The sequence below is a fragment of the Triturus cristatus genome, chromosome 12 (genome assembly GCF_964204655.1).
Source record: "Triturus cristatus chromosome 12, aTriCri1.1, whole genome shotgun sequence".
Taxonomy (NCBI): Eukaryota; Metazoa; Chordata; class Amphibia; order Caudata; family Salamandridae; genus Triturus; species Triturus cristatus.
In genome coordinates, this window is record NC_140595.1 from 713,595,708 (window position 1) to 713,611,669 (window position 15,962).

Below are 15,962 nucleotides of genomic sequence, written 5' to 3' on the forward strand. Positions count from 1 at the left end.
GGCGCTGTGGCTTAGTTGGTTAAAGCGCCTGTCTAGTAAACAGGAGATCCTGAGTTCGAATCTCAGCAGTGCCTGGTGTTTTACATAACCTCATAGAAGACTTATTGTTTGATTAAAGACACAGTGTCGGCAAACACAGTTGCTGCTATTATAATTATCGTCATGTACACAATGCACCTCCTTCGAAGCTAAAGATGTTTTTGGTGTTTAGATGCCAATGTATTGTATCACCAAGCACTAGTGTCTTTACTTTTCAAAGCCTATCAGTTTGGCTTTGTGAAGTGTAAAGATGTTTTTAGCTGCACTCGCATCAAAGTACAAGCTGGGCAGCAGTAATGCAAGCTTCAGACAACAGGAGCAGCACAGGCAGCACCAGTGACCTTCCATTACTGACACTGCTAATGAACAGGCAGAAGAGGTTCAAGCTTCAGAGCCTCAAGAACAGGCGCAGCACAGGCAGAAGCAGAGTCTGAAGGATTGTGAGTGCTTCGAAAATGACACTGTGTGCTGTGTGCAGGTAACAATGTTGTACCCATAGCACTGTGTCAAGTTGTGAAGGCCACATCTGTGATATTGTGTTCACTTAGGGAGGCTCCACCTGAGGTTTTCTATCGAGTTCTGGAGGCCTCTCCTGAAATGTTGAGTCTGTCTTGGGAGAGTCATACAGAGTATTGTCATGTGCATCACACACACCCCATATGGAACGTCATGTCCAGTTCTCGATGCCTGACCTAGAGGTTTGATGCTAATCTTCCAATGTTTGAATAAAATAACGCTTGACATGTAAAAAGGAAGGAGCGGTCCCTGCAGAGTAGGGCTCGAGGGCTGTGTGTGTTGGTTTGTGAACATCCCAGTCAAGGAGGCGAAATGTGATGCATCTGATATGCCTGAAAACACCTACACAAGAATGTGATATGACGTTCTTTCTGCATATAAAACCCTTATGACAGACGGCGCCACCCGCTTTGTCTATGTAAGTCACCTCAAACAATACGTCACACAGCCCGAGTAGCTCGCCGTGATCGTATAGTGGTTAGTACTCTGCGTTGTGGCCGCAGCAACCTCGGTTCGAATCCGAGTCACGGCATTGCGGGTGGCAATGTCACGGCAGTTGGGCTATAATTTTTCTTTTTAAATATATATTTTCAATATACAGAGTATTTTTTTAAATAACACCTGTGCCTATGTTTTGTTTTCTACGATTTCTGAATTTTCCAGCTTTAATCAAGAGAAGTCATTTCATTATGATGACACAGCTGTACTGCAGCAGGGAAAGAGTCTTTTACTGCATGCAATGCTTACTTTTAATGTACCCTTGCATGCTGTAGCCCTTGTGATTGCGCAGAAATCGGTTTTGCGGAATGCAGATACATTTGCTTGTGTTACAATACCTTTTCTGTAAGCATGTTTTATTTTTCTGTAATGTTGCTTTATTTTACACTCAGGCTAAAACTGTCATTAAAGACACGTCCAGATTAAAGGATAAACATCTATCCCTTAAGTATGGATGGAGACTTCCGTCCCATAAAGTGTACCCCGGCACCCCGAGAAAGAGCTACTAATGTCCTATTAAACAGTGTAGTACGCCTGGTGAGAGGTTTGGGTACTCCTGTACTGGTGACATGAGGGGCTCAATATGTACTTTACTGTTAGCACCGACCACAAGCCGCGCCTCCCCCTCCCTATAGGGGAATTTGGTATTCCAGATTTTCATCTCGGGTTTCCTTTTTGTGAGATTTCGCCTTCAGCAAGTCGTGTGGACTCTCTCTAGTGACCACACCGTCATCCGCTTCAGTCAACACGCATACACAGACGTCACCCAAAGATTACACTGACACTTTATTTGTGGGTGAAGAACTGCTGCAGGTTTATTTCATACAACACAGTATGATAATAAAATTGGGTTATCTTACGGGCGATCCAGGGCAGGCAGCCCCTTGCTGCTCCGCCCGCCTGGTGAGCCAGCACACACGGTGGGTCGATGCCCGGCAGTGTGGCACATAATTATTTACAGATCATCCACTGGGTCACGTGATCTGTCTCCTACTCCCGCCCCTTCCGACAGGGGCGGAGCGTGTTGTGGCACACCCCCGGTTGGTCAGGCCCCCCAACCGCCCGAAGGACTAACGGGGCGCCGTCGCGGTCTTCCCAGAACCCCCTTCGGCTCCTGGACCTTGGCTCGGGCACCCTTACTGTGCCGGACAGGGGTACCCTTACTGTACCGCCTGTCGCAGAGGTACCCTTACTGTACCCGTCTGCATCCAGATCGCCCTGTAACTCCGCCTGCAACGCAAAAAGAAAACATTAAAACATTCCAATAACGCGCAGTGCCTGACACGTGGGGTAAGTGGAAAGGGTGAGATAACGCGTGTCCAGGCTGGAGCGGCGCGCAGGGAACAGAGGAGGAACTGGGCGAGAGGGCCTCCTAAGTAGAGGGGCAAGCCGCGCCCCCCGCCCCCAACGGCCCGCCTCCAGCTCCACACTATTGGGGGTCATAACCCTAGTGGGCGTAGCCTCGCGCGCGAGGCAGCAAGGGGGAAGGCTCTGACGGGCGGCCACTAGAGTGCTGCCCTGCTGATGTCCCACTGCTTGGGACGCGGGCAGCGGCATAGTGACCACACCGTCATCCGCTTCAGTCAACACGCATACACAGACGTCACCCAAAGATTACACTGACACTTTATTTGTGGGTGAAGAACTGCTGCAGGTTTATTTCATACAACACAGTATGATAATAAAATTGGGTTATCTTACGGGCGATCCAGGGCAGGCAGCCCCTTGCTGCTCCGCCCGCCTGGTGAGCCAGCACACACGGTGGGTCGATGCCCGGCAGTGTGGCACATAATTATTTACAGATTATTCACTGGGTCACGTGATCTGTCTCCTACTCCCGCCCCTTCCGACAGGGGCGGAGCGTGTTGTGGCACACCCCCGGTTGGTCAGGCCCCCCAACCGCCCGAAGGACTAACGGGGCGCCGTCGCGGTCTTCCCAGAACCCCCTTCGGCTCCTGGATCTTGGCTCGGGCACCCTTACTGTGCCGGACAGGGGTACCCTTACTGTACCGCCTGTCGCAGAGGTACCCTTACTGTACCCGTCTGCATCCAGATCGCCCTGTAACTCCGCCACAGCTCTGGGGAGGCTACCGTCGCTGCCAGAGCCCCCCTTCCTCCCTTTGCTGTTATCTGTGCCCTGCCCCTGCGAGCCAGCTTATAATGGGCTAAATTAGGGGACCTGTTCTGTAACCCGTAACAGACTGCATTAATTTGCAACATTACTCAGAAGCCCAGGGCAGACGAACAAAGGATGTCTTTTGGCCCCACTGCCGTAAGCTTAGACGTGCCTGGTTTTCCTAACCTTCTAAGCGAAGCCACAGCAGATCATCCTAACGTATTTCTGAAGATCTAGCACCTGCATATGGAGCCAGAACTGAACCATAGCTGAATTCCTCAATCCATCGCTTCCCTTCATAACCTAGCATGAAGGTTTAATTTCCACTCTATCTACAAAGGTGATGTATGGATAGCGTCATGGTTCCTGAGTTGCTGCTGTTACTGCGGGGATTGCATGAGTTCTTGGCTGGGCAAAACATTGATAACGCCACTGCTAATCGGACGCCGTTTGTCATGACTCCCGATAAAGCCAATATGACTGACTGAGCTGCCGAAGAATACATCTCTCAGCTCGGGGACCCAAATATGTGAATGATTCCCAACTCCCTGGCTCCAAGAAAGGCATGAGCGGGAAGAGCAACACCTAAATCTGTTTCTCAGGCTGGGAGATACGGCATTGGTAACAAGGCATGGGTGAATTCGGCCCTATAGACCTGCAATCCTATTGAGATTCTTCCATTGGCCAAATTAAGTGCCTTCCCGGCTTGTAATTGTGTTCCCAACAGCTACATCCCAACCAGCAGGGTGAAGGTAGCGTGTGAGTCAGCCACTTTACCTACGTATATAAACACAAGCTGACATCACGGGTATATAAATTTGCTTCCTCTCACATGGTATTATCCTATTGTTTACTGCAAACTGACCCATATCTTAGCAACATCTCATCGTTTTAGCCTTTCTACTTGCAAATTAAGTTACATTAACTTGGACGATAGAGTCTTATACTAGTCCCGCTGTCCATCCCAATCCTTTCTTGCTCTCCACTGGGACAGCGTATCCAATTGCCTCGCTTGATGAATAGAAGCTAGCTTCGGACTTTATTGCTGCTGGAGGGTCAATAGGTGTGCCTACAGTCCTTGTTATACCGGTGTTGCTGTGCTATAGGTAATTTGTGGTGCCGCCATAGTGGCTTAAAAATGAAACGTCTTATTTTATCAAATGATTTGTTGTGAGCCCCAGTTCTGATTTCGTTCATATCTTCATAGTTGACAGTGTCTCTATCTTGCCAATACCTGGGGCACGTCCGCCTTAAATGATGACATGACATCTGGCTTTTCCGCTAGCCTTGCCCATTAACCTGTCAAATGCCTGTGGAGAGCAGCACGTCTCTGGTCATGCTCATGGTCGCTCTCTGCTCTCTCAATTATTACTATGTAGCTGAGGGCATGCCATACACGGGTGTCTGGTTGAAGTATGCACAGGTCATTGACACTCTCCCACGTGCAGTGCTGTGAACCGTTTGAAGTAGTTCATCAGAATCAGCCAGCCACCCCCTAGGTGGAGGCTTGCACTCCCAAACTTCTGCTCGTGTAACACCAAGCCCACCTCCAGTTCAGTGAAATTTCGTAATTCCCGACACTGACAACCCCAGGGGCCAAGTACTGGGCTGTGAAAATGCGGCCGAATACCACCATGCCCAATTAGCTTGGAGTAGATGGGTGTTAACCTAGGTTGGCTGAAGGCAAAAAACTTTTGACAATCACTCCTGGCAAGATGTGCCAACGCAGGTGGAATAAAGAGTTATCCAGCCCTCCTTACTTCCTGTCCCAGTTCGCCACAGGTCGAAGAAGAATGCCCCTTCCAGAAAGGTCATGGCCTTATCCCTGAAGCCCATCCATACCGCATTCTACCGGAAATCACAGCATTGCTTCGTAAAGCTTTTCTGGTTCCACAATTATTTGTGGTCGATATGCTCTCCCCCAGTTTGAACAAAATCGTAGCTAATCGTACGCCTGCCTAATTCCCAGGGCTGTCTGGCTTAATGCTTTACGCCTGGAAATGCCCCACCAAATGCGGCCTTGCACTGCAACTTAACTTGATTGTCTCAACTTTCCTTTTGGAGCTGGGAACGCCCCCCGTGCTACTTGTACTTACTAAATGGACCCGCTCCTTAGTTTCCAGCACACAAGCACTTCAACGTCATCCGGCCCTGGTGCCTATCAAACAGCAGTGACAGCCTCTGTCACCTTCATACAATACATAAACCAAACCTCACAAGGTCGCCGAAGCGGCAAGGCAGGCTAAGTCTCGGTAGACCATGTCCCTCTGAGCTTTCCCTGGCCTCCCTGTGAAACAGGGAGAATAACCTCCAGATGGTAAGTATGATAGACAAACCCAGGCCTTCCGCCTGTCTCAAAAAGCTCATGCTGCTGGCTTTCCTGTATAGACTAAGCTGCCCCTATGACTGAGTTGCAGAAAATATCACACCAGCTGTTTCCGAATAGCAAGGCTAAAGATGAAAGGCAGCCGCATCTCTTGACTTAAGCGTGGAACTCACAAATACCTTCAAGATGTTATGTATGACACACAAATCCAGGCCTACAACTTGCCTCCAAACAGCACAGGCTGCTGACTATCTATATACACTAAGCTGTCACTATGACTAATTTGAGAGAAACCTAACCCCGGCTGTTTTCTCATAGCCGGGCAAAGATGAGACAGCAGCATCTCTTGACTCAAGCGTTGAACTTACAATAATAACATTGGCGCTCCATTTCTGAGTTACACCTTTCCACAAGCTGACCACTGCATCATGGTTGAGACTGGGTTTTAGGCTGAACCTTGACCTATTTGTACACCTTCTGCCAGGGAACATATATCTTTATATATACACCTTCCCTTATCCTGTTGCACCACTTGGGACACAACTTCGTCCCTACGTACCCACCGGCAAGGAACTAATGCAACGAGACTCCCCCTTAGTGCCGGATGACCCTAATAAATGCAGCACTTTGGGACAAAGATACCAGGGAATAAATGCAAAAAAGGGGGGGGGGGGGGCTCTCGAGTGCGTGTGAACCCATGTCCTTGCGATTGGTAACTCCTGCTCTGTATGGGCTAGAACATGCGACTTTATGCATTTAATCAATTAATCAGCAAAGCATGCCATCCCTCAACTCGGACATGCACACAACCGCCTCTAGTGTGCTGCAATACCAGCTATTCCGAATCTGGCTGACGAAAAGTACCATTGGCCAAAAGCTAAACTAGCAAAACTATACCATGTGTTTCTCCAAACGCTTACCATAAACCGTAATGAGTACAGACTCGCAGCGCATATTCCAGATAGGCAAATCATGCTGCGTGAAATTGCAGGATTCGGCAGCATATTCATTTGCTCCTTTGTGCCCCCTGCCACAAACTTTCTTGTGCAAGAGTGACAGCACCATCAGAAACCAGCGAGAGGAAAGGGATGCGCCTGGTGGAAGTATCTGCATACTAAAAAGAAAGGCCAATAATGGTCTGCCATTGCTGCTGAACATTCGTATAATCGCTTCTTACCGCACGAGATTGTGTAAACTGCTGTTAACTGTGCCCGTCATAGTCGGTCATTCAACTGTGAATGGCAGGGGGTGGGATCCAACATAAAATATAGCTGCGAAGGTAATGGATTGCTATACGTGACATTTCCATAATTTCCGCGCAACAACTGATAATTCACCGATTTGAGAGACACTTATCCGTGACCATAGTCAAGTAAAGAAGGCGATGAAAACATGTAGCTATCAGACAATGACCCAAGTAGAGAACCAAACGCTTGGAGCGATCGAACATTTTTTTTTTTTTTTTTTTTTTTTTTTTGCAACCGGGCCGAGCTGCTCCCCACGCACAGAAGCAGCCTGTGGTGGGCGAAGGAGACCTCCACTCAAGGCCCTTGTTTCGGGACACAAGATAAAAACTCCGGAACTAAACACCTTCATTCAATTATTTGAAACGCGTGTCCTTCGTCATTGCCCATGTCAGGGCGCTCTACATAGCTGTCAACAGATATACAATGTATAATTACAACAACATAACCTGCATAAAGAGACGGAAACTCGTCGCGATATTTCAAAGTGGCTCATTACGAGTGTTCTCTATAGACATAGCTCATACCCTTCAGCCCCCCTCTCCTCCTCCCCTCGGGACTGCAGGATGAATAGGTTCAGGGGGGGGGGGGGGCTTTGAGCGCAAAGTGATTGCGCTTGTGTGAAATCAGACAGCCGGAGATATTCGAGGACCGAAGATACTTTTAATTTCGCAGTATTATGTGGCGCGAGCTTGGCCCCAGGATATTACATGCCTGAAACCGGGATATTAGAAGGTGCTTCCTCCCTGGCACTCAAGAAACTGGTTGCAGCCGAGACACTCCCTGCACGGAGTGCTGGAGGTGTAGAATCAAGGACTGTGACATCATTCACCCGCTCTTGGAGAGCCCCGCGCTCACTCCCTGATGTACTGAAGTATGGAGGACCGGCCCTACACCCAACACCCCGGCTGGACACCGGGCCGTGCAGGGCGTGGGCACATGGTGTGGCCCAGCCCCGGACCCAACCCCACGCACCGCTTTGCATAAGCACCGGATTACTGTACATAGGGTCAGTTTCGTTTTGAGCTTTTGTGTAACTCGGCGCGAGGAATAAGAGATTATGTCTAGAATAACAGGGTGGTGACCAGACGCTGGGATCCAAACTTAGTTGCCGAGTTTGAAAGCCGGCAGCTGTGTTCGGTCGCATAATCACCGTACTTCAGGAGCTGTAGTACACACACATAACTAACATGACGTATGTCTGGGGTTGACTGTTAACACATACTCCCGCGCTGAGCTGTGTCATGCGTGCCCCGTATATCTTCATGACGGTTAGTGCCGCGATGGTCACAGTGAACAATTGGCTGCAACCCCGGGAAACCCCATACAGTTCAACATCGGGAGATTGTTTGACGTGCCCAGAATAGCTGACTACTTAGCTCATGGTCGGCTGCAATCACCATTCTGTCAATCATCCCCACATATAACCATCTGCCCTAGCCCAGGACCCGGACATATTCCCGCGCGCAGGGCGCCATATGACCCTCGCAGGAGGGGTTGAGACCATCGCCCGGGCCCGGCCACGCAGCAACCTCGCAACATGGCCGCAATATCGCGATATAGGGATTGGTGCAATCTAAAGCTCCAGGAGACGTTGTTGCACTGAGATGCTGTGCAAATGAGCAGACCAAAGCATACATTATATCTTTAGTTTAATGTACTCCTACTAAAGGGACATTTAGTTAAACCAAGTGTAATTGTCAAGGTCCCTGCTGGTGTGGCTGCATAACCTATTAAGTGTTATATTTTGTAGATGCAAATATCTGCAAAGCCAGGTGCCTGCGAGAGAAAACTACCCTCAAGCAGAATATATTAACATACAAAATGTATCACAGGTAAGAATATGTGTATGTTTTCTGACCAAATTATAGTAGATACAAGTGCATAGCGAATCCCCTCGCAGACGGCCCCAAACCGCTCCGTGACAGAAGCCCAGTGTCCTTGTTGGAGAGCCCACAGATGGATTTCATGCGTGGGGTATGGGGTCGTGTGGTGTGCTGCAGTGGGTAGGTTGTGGTGATCCCCAGTCCCGTAGACTTGCAGGATTGAGCATGCTTACATTTTTTTTTTTAACCTCAGACCTATTTTCTCGGGGCTGCTAGGAGGGCAGGAGGACGCTATTGGAGGGCCTGCTGCTCATACTAATTGAGTCAGCCCGGCAGGAACGTTCTGGATTTTGACGGCACAAGATATCTAATATTTGAGTGAATCTGTAATGACGCACATTCAGATACGCATGTGGAAGAAATGAAGTGCATTCCTCCCAAGAAGATCAGCATCGAACACTGGCATAACTGCCAAAAATAGAACTCTGCCTCGTCAACATCCCACATGCTGGGCTGAACCACGTGCTTCTTTGCCGCCCGGGGATCAGCGCAGCGACGCCACCTTGTCCCAACAGGGGCGATCCACGAGGCCAAATCGCATCAATATCGGCACCCGCGCCTCGCAGCAGGCAGAATACTCCTCACAAACAACCAAGTCAACAGAAATCCCAACCCTTTGTACGCGAACACCGCCCGACATCGAATTGTAAGTAAACCCATACAGCGCGGTGCAAACCTCCCGAAGCGCGGGCGTGCAATACCAGGGGGGGGGGGGGGTAGTAGGCCCGCCACTATCGCTCGCGCTCTAAAGGGGCTCCCCCTAATATCCGATCGACCCACGTGGACCGGCCCAACCGGAGGCGGTGTTTAAACGGGGATGACCCACGAAGCCAAACTGCACCACATGGCACACGCGCTTTGCAGCAGGCACATCAACCCTCCGCACGGTGCTAGCAAGCAGAAGCCACAGGCGCCGACAGCTGCCCTGCTCTCGCGCCCCACCAAGTTTCACTTGGCCATTGCTGCCGCGCCTAAACCCCGCTGATTAACCACTCACTGAAAAGGCTGATGTGACCCTACCGGGATTCAAACTCTAAATGTGCAGGTCACAATGCTGCATCGAGCGCTCAGCTCACCCAGCTATCTTGCCGCCAACAAAACCGACCACCACTACAAATGGGGCCCGGGACAACTGCAACGGCGCCCGACTGTCCCCCGCATAGCCCACACCGCCGGGAAAAGACTACGTGGGAGGGGGCAACAACACCCCTGCACTCACCGGAAAATGTCGACGCCAGGACCCGACAGCAGAAGACCCGACAGCAGAAGACCCGACAGCGGAAAACCCGACAGCGGAAGACCCGACGCCAGACAATGGACTCGCATAACGCGTGTCCAGGCTGGAGCGGCGCGCAGGGAACAGAGGAGGAACTGGGCGAGAGGGCCTCCTAAGTAGAGGGGCAAGCCGCGCCCCCCGCCCCCAACGGCCCGCCTCCAGCTCCACACTATTGGGGGTCATAACCCTAGTGGGCGTAGCCTCGCGCGCGAGGCAGCAAGGGGGAAGGCTCCGACGGGCGGCCACTAGAGTGCTGCCCTGCTGATGTCCCACTGCTTGGGACGCGGGCAGCGGCATTCTTCCAAGTACACACTTGTCTTCTGCTTTGGTAATTTGGATATATTTGTTTATTTTGAGATTCAATTTTTTAGTAATTTTAGAGGTATTTTAATTGAACGAACCCTAGTTTCTGACCCTCCACTCTCTCTTGAAAGAAGCTGTTCCAATGGGGTGCACAGACCGTGGGTGGGGGGTATTTTGTGGCAGTGTGTGAATGCCGGGAGGTGGGGGGGGAGGGGGAGCACTGGAGGGGCCAGATCTGATTCTATCTGTCCCGGGCTTGATTCATGGAGGTTCAGTGATCTCGGTCAGTCCGGGAACTTGTCCGTCAGTAAACCTTCATCTTATACCTGCGGTCATCATTCTAAGCACCCTTTTGGATATTAATGTCCCCCCAGTCTCCTGCATGTGATCTGTGTCTCCTCTCACCATACAGGAAGTGCCGATGGTTCATTGGCACTTGACTCTGTTCAGCACAGAAAGCATTATCTTTTCTTCGCCCTGCGGATTTCAGTTCGGTGACTTCTCAGCATTTCCGGCATCGGTTGCCAAGGCTGCCCGGGGGGCCACGTAGGGGACTCTCCAACAGGGCGGCCGCCTTAGTGCCACAGGAAGGCACAGGATTAGGCTACCTGGTCTAGGGACCAGGGGGTCAGCTGGCCGCGTCACTTCCGGCCGTGGGTGGGGGGAGGGACAAGGGTAAAAATGCCTTCCCCGCCCACTGTGCAGCCTCTTGTCTGCTGCCCATCTCGCTGTTTCGGGCATGTCCCCGAGATCTGCTCTTATCTGCGGTGAGTGCTGTGCCTCCCTCCCCCTCCCCCTAGGCTGTGTGGCTGTGCCCAGCCCCTGCCGTGGTTTCGGACCGCCATGGGGGGGGAGACAGCTCGCTGGGGACAAGGGTAGCGGCACCCCTCTCCTGGTTGTGGCCGGCACTGTGAGCGGCGAGGGTGCACTTTGATAAATCTCAAGCAGAGCAATTTGTAGGCAGCAGCCGGGACCCGGCCCGACCTGGGCCCCAGGGTCGCTGTTGCTGCTGGTCGCGGGTGCTTTCGCCCAGATGGTCTCAGGGTGGGGGTGGGATAGAGAGCTTTCGGGGCCTCCCTCCTCCCTCCGGGTATAGCCTGCCTGTAGCTCCCGCCACGCAAGGGGATGTGACCCCCGCTAGCAGTCCACCTCCTTGGCCGTGACCCCCACGCCTGCTTTCGCCTACCTCCCATGGGCTAGAGGCACGGGGTCCCAATCTTAGAAGTGGAAGAGCACGATGGGACTGTGGCGTGTAGGGCAGGGGAGGGGGGTAACCTGATGCAGCGCGGAATGCAAAATCCCTCTTTTTGTCACAGGTCATAGATCGCAGAGACACACTCAATCACTACATTCGCTTGTGGGGCCCATAACACCAACATTTGCCCTCAATTAACCTGTTTCCAAAGAGGCGATTGTTCCACTCGCTGTAATGGAAGGAAGTACTCATTTATTCCCTATTTATTAAGGCCTAAATTTCACCTTTTAGTACTCCTCCCATAAATAGGCCATGAATCAGCTTAGCTGCTGGTTGAAGTGATAACTAAATCTATAATTTATTTACATAAATACACTTTTCATAATAACGACCCAACACAGTTCTTGTAATAAATCTTAAATCTTTATCTAAATAATTGAAATCGAATCTTCTGTTTAATCAAGCAGTAAACCATCATATTTACCTATTCTGGCTAAAAGTTGTCCTCTAAGTCAAAATCTTGGTCATCAGTTCATACTGTCAGAGTCTTAGGAAACAGCTGTCCTGCAGTGTCACCGTCCTCTCTGTAGGAAGGTGGATATCTGACTATGGTTACCCCCAACTTTTTGCCTAGTGTCTAGCTGGTTTTTCGACTTAGTTGGCCTGAGATCCTGCCATTCAGGGTCTCAGGCTGTCTGCTCTCTCTTTAAAATGGACTTCATGTACCCTAGGTACATAACCAATTGGTAAGGATCACCTTATTGGACCCTGTACAGTGTACCCTAGGTACCCAGGGCATAGGTGTACCCTAGGCCTCCCAGGGGCTGCAGCATGTATTATGCCACCCCTGGTCTGGCCTTCCAATCAGACACAACTGGCTGATCACTCAGCTGGGGCAAGGTCGTGCAATCACCCCTTGCTTAGATATAGTATATCTATATCTACCTTATATATAGACACATGTGTACCTATCAGTCACTCCTATGGCAGGCCTTAACAATCCTGGAGGCAGAGTGCTTGGTAACATGTGAGATGGTGCTCTAGCAAGAGCTGAGCCTGTCTGCAGCTTTCGGAACCATGTCCTTATAGCTGTTCTATGATATAGCCTACCATATACTCTTAAAGTGCCTTATAATCTTAAACGGTTATGGTAACTATGGTTTGGCTTTATCAAAACATGTCGTGTAAGGTGTCTAACACTTTGGAATAATACCCCCATACCATTTCTGGACATGAGGATATTATTCCCCCCTTCTAGAGGGAAAGACATGTTAAAATCATACTTCACTGTTAGCCTCTGACCAAAGCCTCAGCATCACAAAATGGATGCTGCTGCCACAGACACAAGTCTGACCTCCTGCTGCTGGGAGTGATCCCAGCCAGGGAGGCCTGGACAATAGGTTTCCTGCTTGGGGAGGTGCTAGCACCTCCCCAGACAGCCTTTAGTGTATTGGGGCAGGGTGGGCTGAAAGGAATGAGACATGCCTGGGGCACACAAGGTGTTCCTTGCATAGTCCAGTTCAAACCGGCGCTGGGGCACTCCAGCCCCAGCTCTGGCGCGAAACTGGACAAAGGGAAGTGGGTGTAACCACCCCCTCCCAGGTCCCACCCATAAGGCGTGACCTAGCAGGTATCCCAGCCCCCCAGATTAGTATAAGAGTGGGAGTTGGGCCTCAAGACTTTAGATTATCCTGAACCTGCAATCTTGAACAGAAACTCTGGACCTTCGACATTCGACGAAAGAAGAAGACTGAAGAATCTCCCTTGTGGCCAAGGAGTGGCTACCCTGTGCAAACAGGCACCATCAAGAGACTACCCTTTGCTTTGCCCAAGTTCTACGAGGAACCGACTGCAGAGCCCGACCAGAGCCTTGACTTCCAGACTTCTCCGACCCTGATCCACATCCACAGCAGAGCTGAGATCCGTGGAGGTGATGAGCGACGTGGGACCGGCTACCTGGGAAAAGTGGCTAGTATCTGCAAGCGCAGCTTCTGAGGCACCCTCGAAGTTGTGCACCGGGGATTGAGAAGCCCCACCCCCAAGCACCATCTGCACCGAAGATCAGCCCCCCACACTCAACGAGTCCTGCGTGGGGCCCTTCAGCATTTTCCTGCTTGCCGCGTCTGTCCGGTTGCTTGCCCGCTGGCTAGTGGCCTTTGTGACGACGCATCCCATAATCTTCACCGCTGGTTTGGCTCCTCCAGACTGGCTCCTGCTTCTTTGAAAAAGAGAAGCACCCCAGACCTTCCTGGTCTGCACCAGAAGCAAGTCCTTCATTCTGCGTGGGTTCCGCTTGCCAAGGCTTGGTGAGTCCTAGTCCAACTTTGACGCCGCCGACAGCAAGAGCCTTCGAGGGACAGCTCGCCTCCTGGTCCTGGTTGTCCTCGATGCTTCCTGGTCCTCCTGGCTGCAGCGACAAGCTTCACCTTCACCTGCAATCTTCACGACGTCGCCTGGTTCCTTCCTGGTTCCACGTGGTCACTGGCTAGTGACCTTGACTCTGTCCCTTCTGCTTGCAGGTCTCCTCTCTTCTTGATCCCAGCCTTGGGATCCACCGGACACTCTTCACTGACTGCCTGTCAGCATCTTTCTTCAGGCATCCATAGGAGTCGACGACGAAACCCGACGCAACTTCACCCCTATGCACCCGCAGCCTGTGGGCTAGGTAACTTGGGTACTCCGGTGCTCATCAGGATAGTGACTATCCTAGTGTCTAGTTTTCAAGTCTCGACTTCCTAGCTACTCCGGAAGTGTCCTAAATCTATCTATTTCTAAACTGTACTATTGCTAGTGACTTTTACGCATTACGCGTGAGTGTTTCCACTCTGCACACGGATCCCGTGGGCCTCCCACTTCCTAACCTTTGGTAGTATAGTGTAGCCCCAGCGATTCCCTAGGCCCAGGCCTATCCTATTTCCTTGACAGTGGTCCTTATACCACTTACTTAGTATATGGTTTGCGTGGCCCCTAGGGCCTAACTGTATTACTTACCTGTGTGATTTAATGTATGCATAAATAAGACTGTGTTGTACTTATCTCTAATCTCATAAAGAGTGCTGAGGGTTTGCTTAGAATAAATACACTTTATTTTATATATATATCTGTTGTGGTGTCCTTTCATTTGGTACTCAAGGGATTATATATGGTATCACAGCTGGCTTCACATGCCATTCAGAGTTTAGCCTAAGACTGCTCTTGTCCATGCTACCACTAGGATAGCTGGTCTATAAGGTTGACTTTACAACCAATCACCATAAGGGTATTTGGACTGATATAGGGTGTACACTAGAACTAGTGACATCATACATCAGGCCAACTTCTCACATTGGTGAGCAGCGGTTGGGATCTGAGCTTGCTGTTGTAATACCATTGTAATCTTAAGATACTAAATTGAAAGATCACACAGATATTGTCTAGGTACATATAACATAGTTTATAATACTTAAGTCCTACTGGACTTAGTAGTTGTAGGTTGAAGGGAATAACACACCCTGACTACAACTACTAGAGAGGTTTAGTAGAAACAACTAGTGTAGGTAGGTGCACACACCACACCCTCACTAGATCATGTCTCTGAGAGGAGATCAAGTAGATGCTCTCTCAGGAGGGGCAGTTGAAGTGACCACAAATACCAGTTGAGGGTAAAGGAGTGGAGTTTATTACCGCTCATCTAAACAGCTTCCAGGGAATGACAGCAAATAACATTCCACAGTTTGAACCTATACATTCCATCCCCAAGCCGATATCAGAACCCTCAGTCTGTGATGACATAACAACCCAAGATATTACAATATCTCCCTTTCTCACAGAATTATTAAGGAAAGAAGCAGTCCTTGAATAAAGAAAATTGCATAAAGAATTAACTGCACAATACACAAGAAAACTCAATATAATGATCAGCAAATAAAACATAAAACATGAAGACCTTAAAAATTAAATGAAAACTGAAAATCATGCAAATGCACTTCATACATCCATAGATTAAGAACAAGTCTCGACTCCCCTGTTCCACTTCATAAATCCATACGTTTGGGAACAACTCTTTTGCGATTACTCTTCCTCACTGCTGGAGTGGAGATGTTAAAAGCAGTTTCCGCACTGAAATTAATTACCCCACCATCCAAACCCATTTGATGTACCAAATGATCCGGCATTCTATAAATCCTGGAAACATTCCACCAATTCTTCCCATTGACTCTCACAGCATAACGTGACACCGAATCAACACACATCGGTTGACCATATTTTGAGAGACCTTTGGGTACATTATGTGGGTTTTTAATTTTGACCCAATCTCCTACCCTAATTTTGTGAGACCAATCTTCTTTGTGACCCTTTTTGTCCTTTTCTTTCACAACCGTCAACCCATATGTAGAAGGGTGTGTCTTACTTTCTACCCCTTTTAAAGAAAACGTCTCACTCTCAACACTTTCTTGTACATCAGAAAACGACGACTTAGACAATAGTCCCCACTGTCTCATCCAAGCTGGACACATGTTGAATGTAGCAACTCTCTCTCTCAATAGCTCAAAAGGACTTTTCCTACCCTCAGCACCCGGTGTG

At 49.8% G+C, this 15,962-nt stretch overlaps 2 non-coding genes across 2 annotated transcripts; both read left to right on the forward strand.

Moving 5' to 3' along the window:
* TRNAT-AGU (transfer RNA threonine (anticodon AGU)) lies at nucleotides 1–74 on the forward strand. Its single transcript has one exon. It is a non-coding gene; the product is annotated as a tRNA-Thr (tRNA).
* A 941-nt stretch (nucleotides 75–1,015) lies between these two features.
* On the forward strand, nucleotides 1,016–1,087 carry TRNAH-GUG (transfer RNA histidin (anticodon GUG)). The gene has a single exon. It is a non-coding gene; the product is annotated as a tRNA-His (tRNA).
* Nucleotides 1,088–15,962: the final 14,875 nt, after the last annotated feature.